The 26,186-nt window shown below is 40.4% G+C and overlaps 1 protein-coding gene across 3 annotated transcripts in view; it reads left to right on the top strand.

Annotated features, from left to right (window-relative positions):
- The first annotated feature begins 15,014 nt into the window (after positions 1-15,014).
- The window catches only part of WWP1 (WW domain containing E3 ubiquitin protein ligase 1), a 122,287-nt gene continuing 111,115 nt past the window's right edge, over positions 15,015-26,186 (top strand). For 2 of the 3 annotated variants that reach the window (XM_008001020.3, XM_008001019.3), the window contains exon 1: positions 15,188-15,399. The gene's annotated coding sequence lies outside the window, so the exon portion shown is untranslated. Of the gene's footprint in view, positions 15,400-26,186 lie in introns of all 3 variants that reach the window. The other variant, XM_008001017.3, reaches the window with a different exon arrangement.

Below are 26,186 nucleotides of genomic sequence, written 5' to 3' on the forward strand. Positions count from 1 at the left end.
AAGTGCTGGGATTACAGGCATGAGTCACTGCACCTGGCCTGGTAACATCCTATTGACCAAAGCAAATCACATGCCCAAGGCCAGAGCAGGGACTGGTTCGCGGGACAGGGGATACTTTAAAGTTATAAGACAAACATTGTGATTTCATGGAGGAAATTAAATGGGGTCATTAACACAACCAATCTGTGGGACATCTGGATTCCTAAAGCTACTATGATACTAAACTTTAACAGCCTGTTCGGGAGAAATAGCATAACATTTCCATATTATAAATTCCAGATACTTCAGAAAGTAGAGTAGTCTAAAAAAATGTAACACAGTGTTTAGAAGTTTGGAATTTTTATTTGGAATTTGGCACCTAGTTTTACAAAACTAGAGAGTTTTTAAAAATATGGATTCAGCATCTGAGGTCCACTCATCAAATATAAGAGTGAAGATAAGCTATGCAATAATAGCAATTGTAAATTGCAACTAATTTTGTTGAACCCATCAAAGTGAACTGATAAGGCGGATAATATAGAGGATTCACTAGAGAAGGAAATAGGAGGTAACATAGCAAAATTCAGCCTACAAAGATAGTGTGTACATGTGCAGACACACACAAGAAGGCTGTAGCCAAATTCTTCAAACAAATCTTTTAAAAAGTTACTGGAAAAATTGAACCTAGCAGCATTTTAGGAGAATAATTCTACTGGTTGGTATTTTTCAGGCAGCAAAAAAGCCATATGTAAGTAATTTCAGCTGATACAGGGGATATATGCAAAATAGTCTCTCCACAGTCATATGACCAGGTCTCCTGAAAGGCTGGAATGACATTCAGGATGCACTGATGCTCCAGAGCTTCACAACTACAGTAATCAGCATGGGAATTCCATTTGTCCTATCATCTCTCACAGCAATTACCTTTTGCTCTCTATTTTTGCTACTCTTCCATATTTGTGGCTAAATGTATCTCTGCTTCTACAGTGTCTGTTTCTGTTTTACCACCACTTCAATCTAACTGTTTTTACTCTTACCCCATGGCTTCTGATTATTGCTTCTCTCTCTTTGTTTCCATGCCAGTCTGTTTTCCATATCTCATTCTGAGTGTCTGATACTGCCAGACTGTCATCTTCCAGGAGAGGGTTGGCAAGCTCTTCTCCCAGGCCCTGTGTTAGGCAACAGGCTGGTTTTCTAAATGAACATCTTTGGGTCAAGAACTCATCACTGCTCTGCTCAGCTGTTGTCAGTGTTGGTGTTATTGGGCAAAAAGGAATCCCAGAGATGGAGGACTACAGGGACTTGGAAGTCTCTCAGATGAGGATGATCTAGCTGTCAAGTGCTTTCCATAGACTGTTTAATATAAAAACCATGACAAACAAGAAAAGACTAATCTAGGAATGCAAGGATAAATCATTATGAGGAAACCTATCAATATAATACAACTTATCAATGAATAAAAAGGGAAAAATTATACATCATCTTGAAAGAGGTTGGAAAAAAGCAATTGAAGTGCTAGTATAGATTTAATATTATTCAATATAGTTTTTCTAGCCAAATTTTTAATATGGTGGATCTATACAAAGAAAAATATAACATTTTGCTGGGGAAATATAAGTGGATGTAATAAATGCCAAGAATACTATGTTTTTTAATGAAGAGGCTGTTAGAAGTGATAGTGAAGCCAGGCATGGTGGCTCACATCTGTAATCCCAGTACTTTGACAGACTAAGGCAAGAGGATCACTTGGGTCCAGGAGTTCAAACCAAGCCTGGGCAACATAATGAGACCTCACCTCTACAAAGAAATAAAAAAATTAGCTAGGTATGCTGGTGCATGCCTGTGGTACCAGCTACTCAGGTGGCTGAGATGGGAGGATTCCTTGAGAGCCCAGAAGGCTGAGGCTGCAATGAGCTATGATTGTGCCACTGCAACACTGCACTCCAGCCCTGTCACTAAAAACAAAAAGAAGTGATAGTGGAATAATTAAGGTGGTATTACAGGACACAGACATACTTAAATCTAGTTGTGGTCCAGACACTTCTTCTTCCTGAAAGGTCCCTGAGGAACATAAATAGATGACAATGACAATGACAAAGATGAGCAAAGTAATACTTTATTGTTAAGGGCCGTCATCGTGATACTAATCCCCAAATATTTTCTGTTTCCCACCGCTTGGACTACCACTAATGTTGCATTAAAGGAAAAAGTAAAAAGAGCAATGAGGAGTGGAAAAATGGAGAGAGAGAGAAAAAAGAACAGTAATGGTATCTAGGCCTGCTCAAAGGAAACTGTGTACACTGACCTTTGAACACACTGTCACCATTTCTGCTCATGAATATGGCCCACTCAGTGTCCTGAAACCCCATGAAACACATTAGCTGCTTTATTCAGGATCATGAGGAAGGAAGGGAGAGGAAAATAGAATGGAGAGTCGAGTATTATAAAATATCAGTTCTTCCCAAATTAAGTTCAGTGCAATCCCAAACACCATCTTGATGAGGTTTTTTTTTTAAAAAAAAAATAGACAAAATAACTAATATAACCAATAATAATAATAATGTGAGAATAAGCAAGAAAAATTTGAAAATAGAGGGTAATGAGAACCTGTACACACACTTATGATCATACACTGTGGTATGTGCCGTGTGCCCTCTTGTGATTGGTCAGTTCATTTGCTCTGATTGGTTTATGGTTGTGCTTAACTAGCTGTTAAACATTTGGTATATCAAGCTTGCTTATAGGTATTAAATTATATAATATAGTTACAGTAATTAATAGTGTGATACTAACAGGTGAAAAAAACAAAAAAGGGCTGGGTGTGGTGTCTCATGCCTATAATCCCAACACTTTGTGAGGCCAAGGCAGGAGGTTTACTTGAGGCCAGAATTTTGAGACTGGTTCACATAACAAAGTGAGACCCTGTCTCTACAAAACTAAAAAAATTAGCTGGATGTGGTGGCACGTGCCTGTGATCCCAGCTACATGGCAGGCTGAGGCAGGAGTTTTGCTTGAGTCCAGGAAGTCAAGGTTGCAGTGAACTATGTTTGCACCACTGCATTCCAGCCTGGTCAACAGACCGAGACCCTATCTCAAAAACCAACCAACCAAACAACAATAACAACAAAGAAGAAGAAGAAAAAGAAAAGGAACAGAATAGATGACCTAGAAATAGATCCTTGTTTTGTGAGATGAAAGAAAGTAATTTTGACATTTTCTGTGAGAATTTCTCTTGGGAAATAAACAATTTTCTTGAGAAAGATATCTTAATATATTTCATGAAAGTAAGAGGCAAGATCCTAGCGGCATAGTTTGCAAGAACATAATGAAACAAAGAGACAAGCAAACTACTCTGCTTAAGAAATAAAAAATAATTTATATGAAAAGAGAGTGAAGAGAAGAAGCAGCACCATGTGTGTGGAGAGAAGCAGCTGGTGAGAAATTCCTGGCCATGGGTTGGCTGAAGGGCTTCTGAAAGCAGGGAGCTCCTAAAGACCACTTTTAAATTGGTTGCATTGCTGTATGCAAATCCCTTTTGTCTCCCCTGTCAGTGGGGAGGATGCTACAAACAAAGAACAACTTTTATAAGTGAGGTTTTCTTTTTGAGGGGATAGGGTGGTGAGAAGAAATTAAAGAGTCTTGAGATTTGTGTCTAGTGTAGAACAGAGAAGAGACCAGCCATGTGGGATGTGTATGTGTGAAAGCAAAAGTTAATTAGGAGCTTATTCACACAGCCAGAAGAGACCATGCGAACATAAGTTTTTGGGAATTCAGAGAGGCTGTAGGAGGGAGAGAGACTAGACTTCCAATGGGCTGTTGGCTAAGGGGTTGGAGCCAATTTTATTTAAATCTCAAGGGGTGGGCCTATGTATGTAAATATATAGCAAATCACACAAAGACATACAATAATCAAACAGTTCAAAACCAATGATACAGAAAAATATTTTGAAAGAAACAACATCAGAATGGTGCGTGTCTTGGTCCATTTTGTGCTGCTATAACAGAATACTTGAGACTGGGTAATTCATAATGAATAGAAACTTATTTGTTTGTGAATCTGCAAGCTGGGAAGTCTAAGATCAAGGTGCTGGCATCTGGGAAGGGCCTTCTTGCTGTGTCATATCATGGCAGAATATGGAAGGATAAAGAGAGAGTAAGAGGGGGGTGAATTCACCATTTTATAAGAGCACCAATCCCATCCATGAGGATAGAGCTCTCATAGCATAATCAGCAACTAAAATTCCCAACTCATTTAACTTACAATGGCAGTTAAATTTCTTATCTTTCTTTTTTTTTTTTCCACTTTTTGAGACAGGGTCTTGCTCGTCACCCAGGCTCAGTGTAGTGATGTGATCATGGCTCACTGCAGCTTCAACCTCCTGGGCTCAAGCAATCCTTGCACCTCAGCTTCCCCAGTAGCTGGGTTTATTTGCAAAACAAGAGGAAATACACCCAAAGTAAGTAGAAATGTAGCAATAATAAAAATGAAAGTCGAAATAAATGAAATAGAAAATAAGCAGACAATAACATTAATGAAATCAAAGCTCTTCTTTGAAAAGATCGAATTGAAATATGTTTAACCAAACTGATCATGTAAAAGAGAATATACAAATTACAAATATTAGGAATAAAAGATTGGACATCACTACAATCCTACAAATATTAAAGAATAACAAAGAAATATGATTAACAACTCTGGGTCAACACACCGGAAAACTTAAACAGAATGGACAAATATCTTAAAAGACAAAATTACCCAAACTGGCATAAAAAAATAGAAAATGTGAATTGTCTTTAATTTGTAAAAGAAATTAACTTCACACTTTAAACTTTCTCAAAAAGAAAACTCTAGTGTAGGTAATAGATAAGGAGGATATACTTCCAAGCTCATTTTATCAGGTCAGTCTCACCATGATAATATAGACAAAGATTTTACAAGAAAACTACAGATCAATATCCCTAATGAATTTGGATTCATTAACATCCTTTAAAACATTAGCAAAAAAAAAAAAAAAAAAAAAAAAAAAAAAAAAAAAAACCAGCAATATATAAAAGGGAGAATGCATCATGACCAAGTGTGGTTTATCCCAGAAAAGTAAAGTTAGTTTGACATTTGAAAATCAAAAAATTTAATTAATCATATTAATAGTCTAAACACAGAAACAAAAAGATCATCTCAATAGATGCCCCCCCACCCCCGACTGCCAAGCATTGATAAAAATTTAGCATTTATTCATGATTTAAAAGTTATCGACAGGCCAAGCACAGTGACTCATGTCTGTGGTCCCAGGACTTTGGGAGGCTGTGGTGAGAGGATCACTTGAGTCCAGAAGTTCGAGACCAGCCAGGGCAACATAGAGAAACCCTGTTTTTACAAAAAATGAGCCGGGTGTGGTGGTATGTATCTGTAGTCCCATGTACTCAGAAGGCTGAGGTGGAAGGATCACATGAGCCCAGGAGATTGAGGCTGCAGTGAGCCATGATCGTGACACAGCACTCCAGGTTAGGTGACTAAGATCCTATCTCAAAAATATAAAAAAAGCTCTCAGCAAACTAAGAAAAGAAGGAAACTTCCTCAATCTCATAAATTACATATATACAAAAAGCCTACAGATAGTATACTTGATGGTAAAACACTGAATGCTTTGCCTGAAAATCAAGAACAAGGTAAGGATGCCTTTCTCATCACTTCTGTTCAACATTGTACTGGATGTTCTAGTCCGTGCAACAGGGCAAGAAAAGGAAATAAAAGTATACAGAATGGAAAGGAAAAAATAAAACTCTTTATTTGGAGAAACATGATTGTATACATAGAAAATCAAAAGACATCTATAAAATGCTACTAGAACTAATAGGTTTTTAAACAAGATCTCAGTGTACAGGACTAATATTAAAAAAGAATTATATTTAAATACCCTATTAATGAACCACTAACAATGAGATATCATTTATAATATGAGGGCACTTCAAAATGTTCATGGAAAAAATTGAATTTAACGATAAAGATAAAGAATATAAACTTTATTTCTCAACATAAGCTCCATCCAGGTCAACCATGGTTGTAAGTGATGATACCAGTCATTTAATCCATCCCTAAAAAAACTGGGAGTCCTGGAAATTCAACCATGTCTTTTTTACATGATTAACTGAAGAAAAATGGGAGCCCTTTGCAGATTTTTTAAGATTAGGAAACAAAAAGAAGTTAGAGCCGAATTAGTACTGTAAGGTGGATGCCTAATGATTTCTCATTGAGAGTCTTACAAAATTGCCCTTGTTTGATGAGAGGAATGAGCAGGAGCATTGTTGTGGTAGAAAAAGACTGTCCAGTGAAGCATTTCCAGGAATTTTTCTGCTAAAGCTTTAGCTAACTTTCTCAAAACACTCTTGTAATAAGCAGATATTATTGTTCTTTGACTCTCTAGAAAGTCAACAAGCAAAATAAGCATCCCCAAAAACTATTCCCATGACCTTTGCTCTTGGCAGGTTTGCTTTTGCTTTGACTGGACCACTTCCACCTCTTGGTAGCCATTGCTTTGACTGTATTTTGTCTTCAGGATTATACTGGTAAAGCCATGTTTTATCTCCTGTTACAATTATTGAAAGAAATGCTTCAGGATTTTTATCTTACTTCTTTAAAATTTCCATTAAAAGCTCTTCTCTTGTTTGCAATTGATCTGGGTACAATGGTTTTGGCACCTGTTGAGTGAAAAGTTTGCTCCACTTTAGTTTTTCAGTCAGATTGTATAAGCTATGAGATTTGAGTTTTCTATGGTGTTGGCTGTTGTTTCTCCTGCTAATTGTCAGGCCTCTTGAATGAGGGTATGAACAAGGTGAATTTTTTCCTTGCAAATTGGTCTTAAAGTCTGTCATTGCAGGCTTCATCTTTTACATAATCTCTTCCCTTCTTAAAATGAGTTACCCATTTGTAAACTGCTGATTGCTTTGGAGCATTGTCCCCATAAATTTTTCATAAAGCATTAGTGATTTTATCATTGTTTTACCCAAGCTTCTCCATAAATTTGATGTTTGTTCTTGCTTCAACTCTAGCAGAATTCATGCTACTCCGCTAGGGGCTTTTTTCAAACTGATGTCTTATTCTTCTTAGTGACTCAAACTACATCCTGTTCATACATGTTATAACAAGTTAGTATGAGTTCATCTGGGGGCAAAAAAATATAAAATTCATACATAGTCTTTTTTCAAAATATGCATATTTCTATGAACTTGTTGAAGATCCCTTGCAGCATCAAAAAGCATAAAATATGCAAAGAACCTGGAAGAGTCAAAATCATTTTGAAAAAGAACAAATTTGGAAAATTTACACTTCCCAATTTTAAGACTTTCTAAAGTTATAGTAATCAAGACAGTGTGATATTTGTGTAAGGATAGACATATGGTTCAATGGAAGGAATAGAGAGTCCAGAAATAGACATAGAGTTTTACAAAAGTTCCAAAGTAATTCAATGGGGAAAGGATTGTCTTTTCAACAAATGGTGTTGAAACAACCATATATCCATTTAGAAAAAAAAATGAACATTGACTCTTTCCTCTCACCATATGCAAAAATTATTTTGAAATAGATTATAGACCCAAATGTAAAAGATAAAGCTATAAACTTTAAGAAACAAAAGTATTAACAAATCTTCACTGTCTTAAAGTAAATAAAATTTCTTAAATATGTCACAATATGATGTGAACTTCTTCAGAATGAAAACATTGACTTTTCAAAACACATTGTTAAGAAAATGAAACTGCAAGTATATTTGTTGTATAAAAAAATTTCTCCAAAACCTAGTAGCTGAAAACAATAATAAAGGTTTATTATTTCTCACAGTTTTTGCAGATCTGGAAAATACGAATTTCTTGGCTAGCTACTTCTGGCATAGAGTGTTACGTGAGACTGCAGTCATCTGAAGACTTGCGAGGGATTGGAAGATCCATTTCCAAAGTGCCACATATGGCTAGCAAATTGCTGCTGTCCATTTATCAACAGCCTCTGTTCCTGTCTGAGGCAAGACAGCAAGGCAAGAGCCTTGATAAGGACTGTCTTTCTCTAGAGCAAGAGTAACCCACGGGGGCAAGGTGGGAGCTGCAATATCTGTTATGATGTAGCCTCAGAAGGCATGTACTATCACTTTTAAAATTTTTTCTTGGTCACACAGGTCAGTCAATAGGGGAAAGTACTGTATAAGAATGTGTACATACCAGGAGTCCAGGATCAATGGGGTCCATCTTGGAGGCTGACTGCCATAGCAAGCCATAATCTGGGAGAAAATATTCACAACACCAATATCTGACAAAGGATAGTATAAAGGACAGAATATACACACCCCAATAATAAGAGGAAAAAAAAAACAATTTGAAGTAGACAAAAGGTTTGAACAGATACTTCTGTTCAAATATGCACATACCCCTTAAGGACAGGAAAAGATACTCAACATGACTAGTTATTATGAAAATGCAAGTTTAAATACAATAATTAAAAACTAGAAAGGATTACCAAGCATTGGAGAAGAAATGGAGCAACTGGAACTCTCATATATTGCTGGTGGAAATGGAAACGGTACAACCACTTTGGAAAATGGTTTGGCAATTTATCATAAAGTTAGATACATGACCATATGACCTAGCTGTTTTACTCTTAGGCATTATTTATCCAAGAAAAATGAAAACATACTTCCACACAAGGACTTTTAACCAAATGTTCATAGAATCTTTAGTCATAGTAGCCAAAAACTGGAAACAAACCAATTATCTATGAATAGGACAAAAATAAACAAATTGTAACAAATCCATACAATGGATCACTACTCCACTAGAAAAGAAGAAATAACTACTACACACAATATTATAAATAAATCTCTAAAATGTGCTGAGCTGAACCACAAACAAGAGAGTATATACTGGATGATAACATTTATATAAAATTCGTGAAAAAGTGGGCCTAGGTGTAGTGGCTCCCACCTGTAATCCCAGCACTTTGGGAGGCTGTGGCAGAAGGATTGCCTGAGGCCAGGAGTTTGAGACCAACCTGGGCAACACTGCAAGACCCCATCTCAACAAAAAGTTAAAGAATTAGCTGGGCCCTGTGGCACATGCCTGTAGTCCCAGTTTCTCGAGGGGCTGAAGTGGGAGGATCCCTGGAGCCCAGGAGATTGAATCTGCAGTGAACTGTGTCCATGCCGTGGCATTCCAGTCTGAGTGACAGAGCGAGACCCTGTCTCAAAAATAAAAAACGAAATTATGTAAAAAGTAGAATAATTCTACAGTGACAGAATGCAAACAAATAGTTACCTAGGACCAGAAGTAGTTGGGGGGAGGGAGGGCTTGAGAATACCTTTTACTGTGTTGGAAATGTTCTGTATAATGATTGTGGTAAATTTACACTGGTATAGTCATTTGTTAAAATTTATTGAACTGTACCATTTAAATGAGGTTAGTTTAGTGTATATAAATAATACCTCATTCAAGTCAATTAAAAAAGAGTATCGCAAAAATATAAATAAAAAGGCTAGGCATGGTGGCTCATACCTGTAATCCCAGTGTTTTGGGAGGCCAAGGTGGGAAGGCCTGAAGTTCAAGACCAGCCTGGGCAAAATAGTGAGACCCTGTGTCTATAAAAATATTTTTAAAATAAAAACAAAGAGTATCACTAAAGGCTGAGTGTGGTGGCTCATGCCTGTAATCCTAGCACTTTGGGAGGCTGAGGAAGGCAGGTCACCCGAGGTCAGAAGTTCAAGAGCAGCCTGGCCAATTTGGTGAAACCCCGTCTCTGTAAAAATATTTTTTAAAAAAGACTATCACCAAAAATAATTTCCTTCATAAGATATAACTACTTTAAAGGCTGGGAACCCCTTAAGACTCATATACCTGATTACTTTGTTTGGTACTTATAGGAAGATAAATAGGAGAGAGGACCCTCAGAAGAGGAGAGGACTGCCTCATGTTAATATTTCACTCCTTCAAAGGAGTTCTTAAGGAAGTCCAGATTGTCCTAAGGGGCACTGCTCTCTATGTTATCTGAGTTTTGGGCTTTGACCAGCAGGGGAGCATGAGAACGAGGAGAATACTAAAGAGCGTTAAGCAACAAGCACTTGTGTGACAGGATCATTTGTACATCAAGCCTCAGTGACACGCAATTTACACATGTAACAAACCTGCACATGTATCCCCTAAACCTAAAAGTAGAAAAAAGAAGAAGAAAAAAAAAAAGAAACAAGTCAAGCAGCATTTAAATGAGTAACGGAAATGAAGCAAACCCCACCTCTTTCACAAGTACAGGTGAAATAGGAAACTTTTAAGGTGCAAGGGAAAATAGGTTGGGGCAGAGTTTCTCAGCTTCAGCATTAATGCCATTTGGACCTAATCATTCTTTGTTTTTTGAGTGGGGTGATCGGGCTGTCTTGTGCACTGTAGGATGTTTAGCACCATCCATCACATCTACCCACTAGATGCTAATGGAACATCCAAACTACCCCCATGAAAAATGTTGTAAGCCATTGCCAAAGTCCCCGGGATACGAAATGGTCCCAAGCTGAGAACAACCGGATTAGTGTATTTGTTATCTATTCTTGGATAGCAAATGATCTCCCAAATTTAGTGACTTAAAACAATAAACACTTATTTTACAGCTATAGTTGCTATGGGGTAAGCATTTGAGAGTAATTTAGTTGGGTGGTTCCGGTTCAAGGTCTTTGATGAGGCTGCAGTCAAGATGCAATCATCCGAAGGCTTGACTTAGGCTGAAGGATCCACTTCTAAGATGTCTCACTCACATGGTGATGGCAGCAGGCCTCAGACTCTGGTGGTTGTTGGCAGGATGTCTCAGTTCCTTGTCATATGGGTCTCTACATAGGGCAGCTTCCTGTGTCTTTGCCATATGGCAACTGAGAATGATCTGAGAGCGAGCGGGAGAGGCTCCATGATGCCTTTCTATGGCCTGGTCTTGGAAGTGACACACTGTCACTTTTGCTATATCTATTAACAACAAGTTACTAATTACAGTCTACATTCAATTTGGAAGAGAATTAGGCCCCACTGGTTTATTTTTTAAAATTTTATTTTATTTTATTTTTTTTTGAGAGGGAGTCTTGCTCTGTTGCCTAGGATGGAGTGAAGTGGCGCGATCTTGGCTTACTGCAATCTCTGCCTCCTGGTTTTTTTTTATTTATTTTTTTTGAGACAGAGTCTTGCTCTCACTCTGTCACCCAGGCTGGAGTACAATCATGATGCACTCATGACTCACTGTAGCCTTGACTTTCTGGGCTCAAGTGACCCTCCCACCTCAGCCTCCAGAGTAGCTGGGATTACAGGTGCACACCACCATGCCCAGCTAATTTTTTTATTTTTAGTAGAGATGAGGTCTCACTGTGTTGTCCAGGCTGGTCTCAAACTCCTGGGCTCAGGCAATCTTCTCACCTTGGCCTCCCAAAGTCCTGGGATTATAGGCATGAACCACTGTGCCTGGCTAGGCTTCACTTTTTGAGGGCAGAAGTATCCACATATTTGAAGACATATTTTATTAAGAAATTAAAAAAATTCTTAAAATTATAATAGAGACAGGGTGTATTAGTCTGTTCTCATGCTGCTAATAGAGACATACCCGAGACTGGGTAATTTATAAAGGAAAGAAGTTTAATTGACTCATAGTTCAGCATTGCTGGGGAGGCCTCACGAAACTTACAATCATGGCAGAAGGGGAGGCAAGCACATCCTTCTTCACATGGTGGCAGCAAGGAGAAGTGCTGAGCAAAAGGGGAAAAAGCCCCTTATAAAACCATCAGATCTTGTGAGAACTCACTCACTATCACCAGAACAGCATGAGAGTAACCGCCCCCATGATTAAATTACCTGACACTGGTCCTTCCCACAACACATGGATATTTATGGGAACTACAATTCAAGACAAGATAAGGGCTGGGGATGGTGGCTCATGCCTGTAATCACAGCACTTTGGAAGGTCGAGGCAGGAGGGTCACTTGAGATCAGGAGTTCGAGACCAGCCTGGCCAACATAGTGAAAACCCATTTCTACTAAAAATTAAAAAAAAAAAAAAATTATCCAGGCGTGGTCGCATGTGCCTGTAATCCCAACCACTCAGGAGGCTGAGGCAAGAGAATCACTTGAACCCAGGAGGTGGAGGTTGCAGTGAGCCAAGATCACACCACTGTACTCCAGCCTGGACGACAGAGCAATAATTCATCTCAAAAAAAAAAAAGATGAGATTTGCGTGGGGACACAGCCAAACCGTATCACGGGGTTTTGTCATGTTGATCAGGCTGGTATTAAGCTTAAGTGATCCAACTGCCTTAGGTTCTCAAAGTGTTCGGATTACAGGTGTGAGTTACAGTGCCCAGCCTGTAGACATATTTTAAAACCACTACAGTTAGAGAACAATTTTTTAAACAAATGGTTTGGGGGAATACCCTGAGCTATTTTTAAAAGAATAAAAGTTCGATCATCATGGCGAAATAAATCTTAGAAAATTAAATTATTTAATGGAAAAAGTAAAATGTCAATCAAGTAGAAAAAAGTAAAGACAGAAGAATTATATAATCTCAGGATGGGAAAGATGTGTGAAGTAAAAAATAACGAAAGAATACAAAAATGGAAACGATCAATAGTTTCACAAAGGATTAATATCTACATTGCGTGAAGCACCCTTTTGTGAAATACCTCAGTAAGAAAATGGACAAAGGACAAAAAATAAGCTACCATGCATATACATATGAAAACATACCGTGATGATTTGGGCACATGGAAGAAGGACAATCACATACTGTCATGTAGTGCTGTGGGAAAATTGATAACCATTTTGACAGTAATTTCTTGATTATGTGCCAGGCTCATGTGTTAAGTAGCACTATGCGTGTTACTTATAGCAATTTATATATATTTTTTACTACAACACGTGGAAGCACTATACTAATTTTCTAGTTGAGGTACAATTAGATTAAGCAATTGGCCAAATCTCTCAGCTCATAGGTGGCAGGTGGGTCAGGTTATCCATTAGGCACAGCAGACACAGTGCCTCAGGCTTATAACACTTTCTGGGGCCCACAAAAATATTTTAATTTCTTTTAAAATCAGAAGGCAAAAAATTGAATGCTTAGGTCAAAGAAAATATTTTAATGTATAATGGTAATATCTTTGTCTTCATACCAATGCAGTAATAAAATATATTATATAGTATTATTTTATGGAAGATGAGGCCCACACAGGTATAACACCTAGGGTCTGTGAAAGTCAGAATGTGGCACTGGGTGGCAGAGCTGTGTTTTGATGCTGGGTGATGTGATACCTGAGCCTATGCTCTTTCTGAAAGGTAGTTGCCAATATGTTTCAAAAGGGCTAAACTTGTTCATACTTTTTTATTACTTTTAATAATTTATCTAAGATAGTGAATAAGGACATGAACAATGGTTATGGAATGCTATTTATAATATTGTTCATTTGAAACCAAACAGATAGTCAATAACAAAAGGCTGGTTAAATATTGGGTGTCAGCTTGGGGACTAGGTGAGTACTAAGAGCTTCTGAACAAGGGAGGAAACTGAGAAATGAGGGGAGCTGAAAGTGAAACACAGAGCAGGAAGCAGGAGGCCTGCATGCATTCTAGAGAAGGAGTCCAGATCCCTGCTGGGGAATACCTAAGGAATTTCTGAGGACGTGTTTGTAAGCACATTATTGCATTTATTTAAAGGGACTGGACAGCAAAAGAAAAAGATGAAGAAAATCTTAGTACATGTTTAAAGCAGAGATGAGTGGGCACATATGGGGCACTGTGAAGAGTTTTTCATAACAGGAGAGAGAGAGCATGTGAGCATCAAAGGAACCTTGAATATCACGTTAATCTTTGTCAGGAGAGGTCCGAAAAGCCAACGAATGATTTCAAGCAGTGGAGTGACACAGATGTACATTTTCGAATGATCTTTGTGTATATAATGTGCACCAAAGTGTGAAACCAGACGGCAAGAACTAATGCATGGAGGTAGGTGGGAATGTGCATTGTTCAGTCAAGATATACTTGTTGAATTCTGTACACACTGATGAAGTGATGGCGCTGTTTTTGGTACACAGTTCAAAAGCTCAGTTAAAATGGAAGGGGAGAGAGAACCACAGGTTTTAAAATCAAGGGAAAATTTAGGACCTAGTCTTAAAACGTGAGTATGGTGAGAGTTGTAGGCAGTGGAGACGGTGAAGTTAAAGATGTGCCAAGGACCGCTCACAATGGGGAGCAGACAGTGGAGAGGGGCAGGGGCATCCGGCCCTAGATAGAAGGAAAACTAGTAAGTCTGGGTGTGGACGTAGATATAATCTATGGGGGTTGGTCAGGTGGTTGGGAAAGCTGTAGAAATCCATGCCTGAAGGCTTCTGCTTCTCTGAAGTAGGAACCGGGTCACCTGGTAAGTAATGTGGTCCCACTGACTTCTATTTGCATATTGACCTCTCTTCTAAAAGCAATACATATAACCAACAGCACTTTTCTAAACCAGTTGACTTTTCTGTAAAACGCAGACAGTAGACGCTACTTTATCAGATTGTTGTGTGCGTTAATTGTGCCGACACCTGTACTTGGTCAGTAAGTATCTGCTTTATCACTGGCCTGACGTGAGTGAGGACTAGGTGGTGGGACTTCCACAGATGAACGTTTTGATTAATAAAAAACGGACTGAAAGTCTTCGGGTATGACCAACGGCTAAATGCAATTATTTACTCTTGCAATGGGTTCGAGGTCAAACACTCAGGTCACGGAGTATTTATGAACAGCCTACTTTTGCCCCCGGATTTTAAGAAGTCCTGTTCCGGGCTCGACCGCGGACCGGAAAGTCAAATTAGCAGTGCCCAGAGCGCGTTTAGAGCAGCCTCTGCCCAAATCTCAGCGGCGGCCCCGCCCCTTCCACAGGTTCAGGCCCCGCCCCTCCCTGCTATTGGCTGTCCCTCCCCCTCCGCTCGACCGCTCGGAAGACCAGGAGGAGCGGAGTTCTCCTAAGGCAGCATCCGAGCGCCCTCGCTGCGCATGCTCGGGGGAGGCGGATTCCGGGTCCGGAGTTGGAGGCTTTGGGTGGCCGCGGCGTAGCGCGCTGTGCCGGGGCCGGCGGGGAGGCGCGCGCTCGGGGCGCGGCGCCGGCGACGCGGCCACGCGGCGCGGTCCCGAGGAAGGGAGGTGTGGGGTCGGCTGGGGGTGGCGCGTGGCCGGGGTGGGGGTGGGGGGAGGGTCGGGTGTCGGCGAGCTCCGCGTGCGGGTTCCGAGTGGCTGCTGGCGGCCTGGGCTGCCGGGGCCGACGCCTGGGTGGCTGCCGCCGCCGCGCCTGCTGCGAGATGGCGATCTTGGGCGCGGAAGGGTGAGGGCGCCCGCCGCAGGAGGAGGTGCCGCTGCCGTGGCCGCCCGGCTGCCGGGAGCCGACAGCTTCGCGCCGGGTAAGGACGGCGCGGCGCGGGGCTGGGGGTGCGGGCGCCCAGGGCGGGAGGGGGCACGGGCCCGGAGCCTTGGTCGCGGTGCTGGGCGCCCGGCGCCGTCCGTCTCCGGGCTGGACCCTCCTAGGGGCCGTCGGGGGACGGTCCGCCCTACCTTGGCTACCTTCTCCAGCCAGGGAGTCCGGAGTTTTCTAGGGTGGGGTCACGGGTCTTACCCGGAGTTCGTCCTGGCACAGGCCTGTGCCAGTGATCCTGGAGCGGAGCGAAGTGTTTCCGTGACTCTGCAGCTGCAGTTCTTAGGCTTCCTTAGCCTTCTCTTCGCCTTCCTCCACCTTTCCCTAACACCTCCCTCAAAACACAAATATATGGACTCATTGCCCGTGCCCTGACTTTAACCCCAATTTGAGCGTTGCAAACCAAGGACTCCAGCCTTGGAACGTCTTTTTCTGACATGTTTTTATCACTCCCGGTTCTTCACCGACTCTGCAGCTCCCCATCCCCCGCCCCCCATCGCAACCCCCACCTCCACCTTTTGTGACCTGGTAGGTTCCAGTGACCTTGCAGATTTTACCAGTCCTTATCTTGTCTGTGACTTACAGACTCTCCTTTCATCTTCGTGTTCTTTTTTAAAAAAATTAATTTTGTAGTTTGCTCCTTACCTTTATGACCTTTAAATGATCAGTCTTGTTCCCAGTCCTTTCTTTGCTCTGTCGATTTGGGGTTTTCTTTGCTCTGGTAAATATATGAAACCTTCATTACCAAAGAAGAGTAGTGTCTGTTATAATTTTGACATTTTTACTCTTCCAGAATAAAAATATTTTTCAGGGGCTTGATTTTGCTTTCTTTTTCTATTTGATAAGTTTAACAAAATTTTGTGTGTGTGTAGGTTAATGTAGAACAAGATTTTGTGTTTCTGCTTTAAAATGTTACTAGTAATAGTAGTGGGGAAAAAAATCATGTCCAAAGTTATATTTGTTTTCCCCATTTGGTGTTTTTACCTGAAATACTTGGTTTACAGTTACCTGCATTTTTTTTTTTTTAAACAAGAGTTCATGTGTAAATCCACTTTACCTGCCTCACCAAATCTGTGTGTATTACGCAAGCAAAATGCACCTTTTAAAAAAGAAAGTCATTCTTTTATTGTGTGACTTGTTTTTAGCCATCAAGTAGTAAATTAGCTGCGACTAGAAATGATCATTTTTTATAAATGGTTAGTATGTTAAAAAATGGAAAGTGTAGTGGCCAAGTGTTGGGAGCTACTCAGATTGGGAATTGTAAAGTATTTGGAATAGTTCTTTGGGACATAGCTTATTAACATTTTCAGATAGTTCTTACCTTAAAATGCGAAACTGCTGGGTTTTGAAAAGCAATAATTATGAGCTACCGGCATAATACAGGATGTCACAGATAAAGTCTCTGCCTTCAAAGAGATGGTAATCTTTGCTGTTTACCCCACGGTGGCTGAAATTTCCTTTACTTCCTTGTACAGTTGTTAAGCATTTACTGCATACTTGTGGGAGGTATTTTGGGGAATACAAAGATGAACCGATTAGCAGTTTCTGCCTTCACACTAATTAGGTAGATAGTGCTATACACAAATGCCTATTTGTCTTTTAATATATAAGTTTCATAAATGGTACCAAAATCCTCTCAGAAGTAAACTTCAAAGAGTAGAGCTCAGATCTTACTTGGCAAGGTAGGGATAAGAGGGTTAGTTTGTAGAGCTTATGGCTTCTGAAATCATGGTTTTGAAGGACGATTATGACTTTGGATAGGCAGGAAAGGTAATCCAAGCAAAGAGGTATCTCTAAGAGAGCACAGAGTTCCTATTTAGGGAGAGGCACGTACTTATGTTTGGGTGGAACATAAGCTTATTTGTACCAGGATAAAGGATGATAAAACTTGAAGGGAAAATTTGAACTAGTTTATGGGTTGTTTTTAATGCCAGGCTTATGACCTTGGATTTACTAGGTGATGGGGCTTCCACAGATGATTTTGAGTTGGGAGTGAAACAATTTGAACACTTTGTTTCAGAAGGATTAGTGGGATAGCGGCCTGTAGTGTGAATTGAGGTAGGGAGAACCTGGAGGTAGAAAGACCTCCCAGTTGTTGTAGTCATGGGTAGTGAGGATCTGAGCTGTGGTGCAGGCGAATGGAAAGGAAGAAAGGAAGTCGAATAGCCAAAATGGATGAGAGGGCCAGTGAAGAAAGTAAAAATAACTGATTCTGATTCAGGTTGGTTGGGAGAACAGTGGTACCATTTTGAGCAAGATCATGAAGCTTTACCCTCAGCATATGTGTGCTACTTTACAACCTTTTGGGATTACTAATTCTTGGTAAAACTTATGCTGGCCTGGAAATTTTCCATATGTGCCTATGCTTCATGGATATAATTTTAGCGGAGTCCATGGGCCACCTGAAGGTCATCCACAACGCTCATCTCGGAATTACTTGGAGCTTTTTTCTATTTTCGAGGCAGGATTTCTTTTACTCCTGTCCCTATGGTTGGAGTGCAGTGGTGCCTTCTAGGTGCATTGCAACCTCCGCCTCCCAGGCTCAAGAGATTCTCCTGCCTCAGTCTCCTGTGTAGCTGGAACTACAGGCACTTGCCACCACACCCGGCTAATTTTTGTATTTTTTTTTTTTTGTAGAGACGGGGTCTCACTATTTTGCCCAGGCTTGTGTTGAACTCCTGAGCTCAAGCGATCAGCCTGCCTTGGCCTCCTAAGTGCTGGGATTACACTTAGGGCGTAAGCCACCATGCCAGGCCTACTGGGAGCTTTTTAAAACAGTAGAACCTTCAGATTCCTCTATGTATTGATAAGAGCTCTTACTGTAGAGATATGCCGTATACCAGGAGTTTAAATGATTTGCCTGAAGCATTATTCAGCTGGTGGGTAAAGTGGAATCAGGAGATTGTTGACAATGATGGTTTTCTTTCATGTATGAAGATAATACAATGGCTTTACCATCAATTAAATATAGTTACTGCCTTTAAGTGACCTTGTCAGTAAGACTAGATGATCCCATAAGATTCCTTCTAGTTTTTGACATTTTGTGATTCTCGGGTCCTAGACTTTCGTCAGAGTATCTGCCCTCCTTGTTTAATATGTGCATGAGAGCTGGTGAGTCTAAGGGATGAATTGGGTAGAGAAGAGCAGTTAGCAATATCAGATGATTTATTTGGATTGTTACTTTCTTTGTATGTCTCACTTTGGGCTGGGGAGTAGGAAGGAGAGAGGTGATGTAAGTGAAATAAGAAACTTTAACAACTTTATCGGGAGGCTGAGGCAGAAGAATGGTGTGAACCTGGGAGGCGGAGCCTGCAGTGAGCCGAGATGGCGCCACTGCACTCCAGCCTGGGCGACAGAGCGAGACTCTGTCTCAAAAAAAAAAAAAAACACACAACAACTTTATCTTCTCTATTCATTTATACCTTCAGAATACTCTTTTCTTTCAGGAAGGCTTTATCAAATAAAAATGGAGACTTTACAAAGTAAATGAAGATTCCTATTCAATTTTTTTTGGGTGGATTAAGTAGCTAGCTAGTATGGTTAAAACATAGTGTGATTGGTAAACAGTTGACCTTTCTGTACCTATAAGATTATCTCCCTGGTAATAGGTTAGCATGTTATTGCATGTTAATACACTTTGATTTCATAATTTTAGAAAGACTGGGTTTTTTACTCTTTGTATAAAAATGTGATACGATTATAATGAGCAGTGGAAAATCCAATAAATTGCCCTTTATAATGGTATCCAAGGAACTAGTTAATAATACTTAATGGAGGAAAAATGATACAAACATACATAGATGAATTTTACTGTTTTTGCTGGCATTAAGAAGAGTGTTATAGCTTATGTTAGTATAGCATTTCACATTTGTAAATAACTATATTTATCGTTTGGTTCTCATGACAACTGATAAGTAAGTGTGTTAGTAATAATTGCTTTATATTTTATTTTATTTTATTTATCTATTTTTGAGACAGGGTCTTGCTTTGTTGCCCAGGCTGGAGTTTAGTGGCGCAGTTATGGCTAAACTACAGCCTCGACCTCAGCCTCCCAAGTACTTGGGACTACAGGTGTTTGTCATGACACCCAGCTAAATTTTTAAATTTTTTTGTAGAGATGGGGTCTTGCTGTGTTTCCCCAGGCTGGCCTCTAACTCCTGGACTCGTGGCCCTCCCACCATGGCCTTCCAAAGTGCTGAAATTACAGGCATGAGCCACCGCTTCTGGCCAGTCATTGCTTTTTAGATGAATATGCTGAGGCTAAAAAAAAAAAGTTTAAAAAGTTACATTTCCAGAGTGGCTAGTTAGTGGCCACAATTAGAACTAAAACTAAAACCTTATTTTTGTTCCTATGTCAGTATTCTTTTCCTACCCGACTTCTTGCTCTTCATGTACAATGGAACATTAGTTAAGAGCTGTATGTGAAGGATTTGAATTTACCTATTTGGATTGTGTTAAACTTTTGTACCGTGTAGAGGTGAACTTGTCAGTTTTTTTCCTTTGTGTTAAAATGGTAATCTCACTGCAGTGGCTACTTACTGGTAGGTGATATTTAAATTTGTAAGCATTGTACCACAGAATAGTTATTCTGTCAAGGATAAAGCAGAAGTTGATTTCTTATCTGGAAAAGTACATTGGTGGAATGTAGATATTTATTTTATTTTGAAAATTTTGAATTCTGTTGCTTTTACAGATGAAGTTTGTGTTTCCCTTTTATAAAAGCTTAGTCTTTGAAAATTTGCATTTTTTGAGCATATGAATCAGGATCTAATTTCCAAAAATATATAAAGTGGGTATCCCTAATTCAAAGTTTGAAATGCTCCAAAATGGGAAACTTTGAGCCACCTACATTACTCAACAGAAACACTCTCTGGAGTATTTCAGATTTTGGATATTTGGATTAGGGATACTCAACCTATATCATGATATTTTATTATTTTTGGTATTAGATCATAAGCTCTACCATTGAAACAAACCCAAAGATATTAAAAAGCCCTCCTTAGTGAGCACTTCAATTCATACGTTTAAACAACTCTTTTAGGGAATGTATAGTGTAAAACCATATGTCAGATGGTTTTTAAGTTATAAGGAAGACTAGCATTTGTTGATTTAGTCTTGACATTTCTTTCTCTTTTTTTTTGAGATGGAGTTTCCCTCTTGCTGCCCAGGCTGGAGTGCAATGGCGCGATCTCAGCTCACTACAGCTTCCGCCTTCCGGGTTCAAGAGATTCTTCTGCCTCAGCCTCCCAAGTAGCTGGGATTACAGGCATGCACCACCATGCCTGGCTAATTTTGTATTTTTACTAGAGATGGGGTTTCTCCTTGTTGGTCAGGCTGGTCTTGAACTCCCGACCACAGGTGATCTGCCCACCTCGGCCTACCGAAGTACTGGGATTACAGGTGTGAGCCACCACGCCCGGCCTAATCTTGACATTGCTTAAACCTGTAGTTCACTCACAGCACATACTGGTGTACCTATTATGTGCCAGACATATTTCTAGGTGCTGGGAGTACAGTGTTGAGATGACAGACATGAAGTCTGTCCTCTTGGAACCTGGAGTTTAGTGGAATCACTGACATTAACAAGGGCATAGGACTTTATCTTCTCAGGTTGTAATTTTGCAGAGTGTAATTAATTGTACCTGTCCTTTTTCTGGGATTTGAAGAAATTATGCAGAACACACAAGGAACCAGGTGAGCGAAGTTTCAGTTATGTGTTGCTGCGTAGCAAACAACCCTAAACCAAGTCACTTAAAACAACCATTTTCTTTGTTACAGTTTTGCTTTCCTGAGTTGGGCTCATTCGGACGGGTTTTGCTGGTGATCACTCTGTGGCTGCTTTTCTCTCCATGTAGCCTTTCCAGAAGAGTTGCTGGCCTTACCTGGTAGCTGATGACTTAGGGCTCACAAGAGTACAAAGCAGAAGCAACCAGATCTTTTGTTTTGAGAGGGAGCCTCACTCTGTCACCCAGGCTGGAGTGCAGTGGCTGAATCTCGGCTCACTGCAACCTCCGCCTTCCAGGTTCAGGCGATTCTCCCACCTCAGCGTCCCGAGTAGCTGGGATTACAGGCGTGTACTACCATGCCCAGCTAATTTTTGTATTTTTAGTAGAGATGGGGTTTCACCCTGTTGGCCAGGCTGGTCTGGAACTCCTGAGCTCAGGTGATCTGCCCGCTTCGGCCTCCCAAAGTGCTGGGATTACAGGAGTGAGCCAACGCGCCTGGTCTGCAACCAGATCTTCTTAAGGTTTAGGCTTATAAGGGACACAGTATCATTTCTACCTCATTATACTGGTAAAAGCAAGTCAGAAATCTAGCCCAGGTTCAAGGGTACAAATATGTGAATCCATTTGGGGCCATCAGTGTAACAGATTACCAGAAATTTTATTTAAGTATAGCATCAGCTTTATTATACCAAAACAGGACTTCCGGAAAACTGTTTTGAAAGCTGAAGCTTAGGCAGCTTACTACTTTCTGCAAATCTGGATTTTGAGTCTGAGCCTGCCACAGGGAAAGCTGAGTCTAAAAAGTGCAAATGACAGCACATCTGGCTTACTACGCAGATGGGAATAGCTGGCACTATCCTTGGTTAGAAAAGAAGAGAACATTTGCGGCCTCTGAGGTTTTTCCTAGTATGCCACCATAATGGGGCAGGATTGACTTGCTTTCTACTTGAGGGCAGTGGATCTAACAAAGTACAGGACCCAATAGTCCACACTACTCGGAAGTAGTGATTTACCCGATCTCGTGAATTGGAGCAGACAGCATCCCATGCAGAGAATGGGCCACAGATGGGCAGAGATCAATTCCCTCTGCCCTTGTGATTGGATTTGAGACCTAGGGGAGCAGGGTGTCTTCACTATCACTCTGGCCTTGACCAGAGTGAGCAGCCTTTCACCCCGTGCTCCCAGCCCCAATGGCATTTTCTGTTTGCAATGTCTTGGAAAAGCTTGGGATAAGCTACTCTTCTTTGAGAGGTGTCGTTATAGTGGAGGGAAATCTCTTTCCTTCTAGAGATTGGAATGGAAATCCTCTCTTATGGAAATACAATGAATAAGGTGCTGCTTCTCCTTTCCAAGAACAGGTAGATTCATTGCTTGCTATCTGGGTTTTTCTCGCTTTATCTCTTAGCCTTATCCATTATTGCTTTATTTTAGTCTCAGCAGTATTTTTTGTTTGTTTGTGTTTAGTTCATGTTGGCTGCAAAGTAATGCCATGGTTAAAGGTGAAATGAAGAAAATGAGTGTTTAGTTTTTATTACATTATAGCTTCTGAGTGGAGTAGTGAGTGCATTTCATTTTGAGAATTTAGGTTATTAGTGCATAGCTGCGAAGCATTTTTGAAGCATTTCGTGTACACTAAAAACGGGCCCCTGCATCCTCATGCAAATCTCTTTGCAAATTTCTGAAAATAGTACATTGGCTGTTGCGAGGAGGAGTTTGGTAATTGGATGTACTGAGAAACATGATTTATAGAAATTGGAAAGGCCGGGGCACAAAGAAGGGCACGGATTGAGTTACATGAAGGTGCTTCTTGATGGCTCTCCTCCCTACCCTAAATTACTTGGGTAGTTAAAAAATATCCTAGCATTAACAATGTAGGTATGATAGCCTTTTAGGAAACAAGGAAAACAAGTTCTTTTGGTAGCTATTCAGTATACTCATAAATCTGATTGACTGGGCTAGGTGGAAGCTGACTGTTGAGTCCTGACTTGAAATTAGGATACTGTGGTTATATATTAGCCCCAACTTGCAAAGATGTCCTATTTTTTGTCTGTGTTTAGTTAGACTGGGGAAGAGAATTAAATGAACCTGTTTTGGATAAAGTAGGATATTCTTTACCTTAGAAGTAAACAAACTAGATTGCTCTTCTCTTTTTAAGTTTTTAACAATAGAGGCACTTTTGGCATATAGGTTGAGAGTTACAGTTTAAAGTCAGGCAGACCTGACTTGTGGTAGTACTGTTTAATGGTAGGATTGACTCAGTTTCTTCTTTTGTAAAATGTAAAGAATACCATCCTTAATGGATTTTTGTAAGGATTAATTGAAATAATGTTTATAAAGCAGAAAGCATGGTGTGGTGGCCAGAACATAAGCCCTTAAAGCAAGTTTATTGCTCGTAATTCAGTATTATTAAGTTGAAAATTCAAACAAGTATTCACTTTGCTGTGAGCTACTCATTTCTCAAAGACAGTTCTAGCTTCGTTTTGGCATGGGCAGAGCTCCTTATCAAATTTTCCACCCCTCACTTTTTTTTGAGACAGGGTCTCTGGCAACTCTGTCTCCCAGGCTAGAGAGCAATAGTGTGATCATGCTTATAACAGCCTTGACCTCCTGGGCTCAAGCAATCCTCCAACCTCAGCCCCACAAGTAGCTGGGACTACAGTTAAGCACTACCATGCTCAGCTATTTTTTTTTTCTTTTTCTGTTTTTAGTAGAGTTGTTGCCCAGGCTGGTCTTGAATTCCTGGGCTCAAGTGATCCCCCCGACCTCGACCTCCCATAGTGCTGGGATTTACACGTGTGAGCCACCATGCCTGGCCAAATAAAAAACAGTTGCTAAAAGGGTAAGCATGAAATCTGGCATACTCACTTAACATGGCTAGCAGTATATCAGGTAGTGATGGTTTTGCTGTGCAGCCTGGGAACAAGAAATCATTAACACCATCATTAGATGAAGTATAGTATAGACCAGTGTTTGTCAAAGTGCAATCCTTGTGTAACAGTCGTTTGGGATGCTTATTAAACATGCTGATTTTGAGTATCCTTTGAGATCTCTGATATGGTCCTTGAGAGTGGAGCTTAGGAATCTTCATTTTTTGCAAATGTCTCAAGAGATTTTATGCACATTAGTTTGAGAACTGTTGGTAGAAACTGAGTTGGTTATTTGGGGTCCTAGTGTGCTCTGTCAGAGGTCATTTTTCTAGCTAGCTAAAATATTCCTTTTTTTTTTTTTTTTTTTGAGGAAAGGTCTTGTTCTGTTACCCAAGGCTAGAGTGCATTGGCAAGATCACGACTCACTGCAACCGTAACCTCCTGAACTCAAATGATCCTCCCACCTTAGCCTCCCTAGTAGTTGGGAGTACAGGTGTGTGCCGCAACACTTGGCTAATTTTTTATTTCTATTTTATTTACTCATTTTTTAAGACAGAGTCTTACTGTCACCCAGGCTGGAGTACAGTGGCACGATCTCGGCTCACTGCAACCTCTGTCTCCCAGGTTCAAGTGATTCTTGTGCCTCATCCTCCCGAGTAGCTGGGATTACAGGTATGTGTCACCACACCCAGCTAATTTTTGTATTTTTAGTAGAGATGGGGTTTTACCATGTTGGCCGGGCTGGTCTTGAACTCCTAGCCTCAAGTGATTCACCTGTCTTGGCCTCCCAAAGTTCTGGGATTGATTACAGCCATGAGCCATCGTGCCCTGCCTAATTTTTTATTTTTTGTAGAGATGGGGGGGGTGGGTCTTACCTTATTGCCCAGGCTGGTCTCGAACTCTGGGACCCAAGTGATCCTCTCACCTTGCCGTCTGTCCAAAAGTGCTGGGATTAAAGTTACGAGCCAGTGTGCCCAGCCCTCAAGTATTCTTTAAGTACACATGTATAATGTAAATACAAAGAGAGCTTAACATCTGAACCTTCCAGACATTTAAAACAGCCTAAGATAATTGCCAAGGACTTGATCCAAACAAACTCTAGAAACTTGATACAGGGTGATTACAGTGAAGAGTAGGCAAGAGAAATGATACCGCAAAGAGACCTCCATTAGGCTTCCTTGTTCAAAACATTTCTTCCGTACTTCTTTCTACAAAAGCAGAAATTATTTTGAGCAAAGCTAATTCTTTTTTAAAAATGCCTACTGAGAGTTCAGCTAGAAGTTATGATTCATTATTAAATAGTCTGATTGCTTTTCGCTTAGCTAAGGTAAGCCACTTAAAAATAGAGATTTTTAACTGAAATGTGTCAAATTTGGAATTTGGTCTTTTGACTAGAAAGTAGGTTGGTTGGGGGCATGATGTGTCCCTTATAGGGAAAAGCCTTTGCTTAGGGTAAGGGCATTGACTTGGAAAGTCGTGAGAAAAGGTTTGAATTTTAAATTAATGAAAGAAACAAAACAAATTTCAAGCTAATCTCTAACTCTTATTTAGGGCCACAGTGATGACACCTACGGGCTCTCTCACTTAAATCCTCCTCAGACCTATGACCAACAGAACCCAAAATCTGATCCTGTCATCAGAAGAGTAGATCTTTTTTCCTGGAAAAACCTAAAAATATGGTTGAAATAAACATAGGTTGCTGTGTTAGTAATTTTGTGGTCAAAAATGTGCCAAACCCATGATTTTTTTTTTTTTTTTCTAAATTTGAGTGGAAAGGATTAGTTGACATTTCTTTTTGAGGAGCCTATTGTTTTTTTGTTTTTTTTTTTTTTTTTCTGAGACAGAGTCTCGTGTTACCCAGGCTAGAGTGCAGTGGTGCAGTCTCAGCTCGCTGCAACCTCCGCCTCCTGGGTTCAAGCAATTCTCCTGCCTCAGCCTCCCAAGTAGCTGGGATTATAGGTACCTGACACCCGGTGGCTAATTTTTGTAGAGGTGGGGGTTTCACCATGTTGACCAGGCTGGTCTCGAACTCCTGTGACTTCAAGTGATCCGCCTGCCTTGGCCTCCCAGAGTGCTGGGATTACAGGCTTGAGCCAAGGCACCTGGCCATGAGAAGCCTATTGTATTTGTGTTTGTTTTCACTGTCTCTTTGAGCCCTTTCTCTCGGGGAAAACAATAGCCAT

Source organism: Chlorocebus sabaeus, chromosome 8 (genome assembly GCF_047675955.1).
Source record: "Chlorocebus sabaeus isolate Y175 chromosome 8, mChlSab1.0.hap1, whole genome shotgun sequence".
In the NCBI taxonomy this organism is placed as follows: Eukaryota; Metazoa; Chordata; class Mammalia; order Primates; family Cercopithecidae; genus Chlorocebus; species Chlorocebus sabaeus.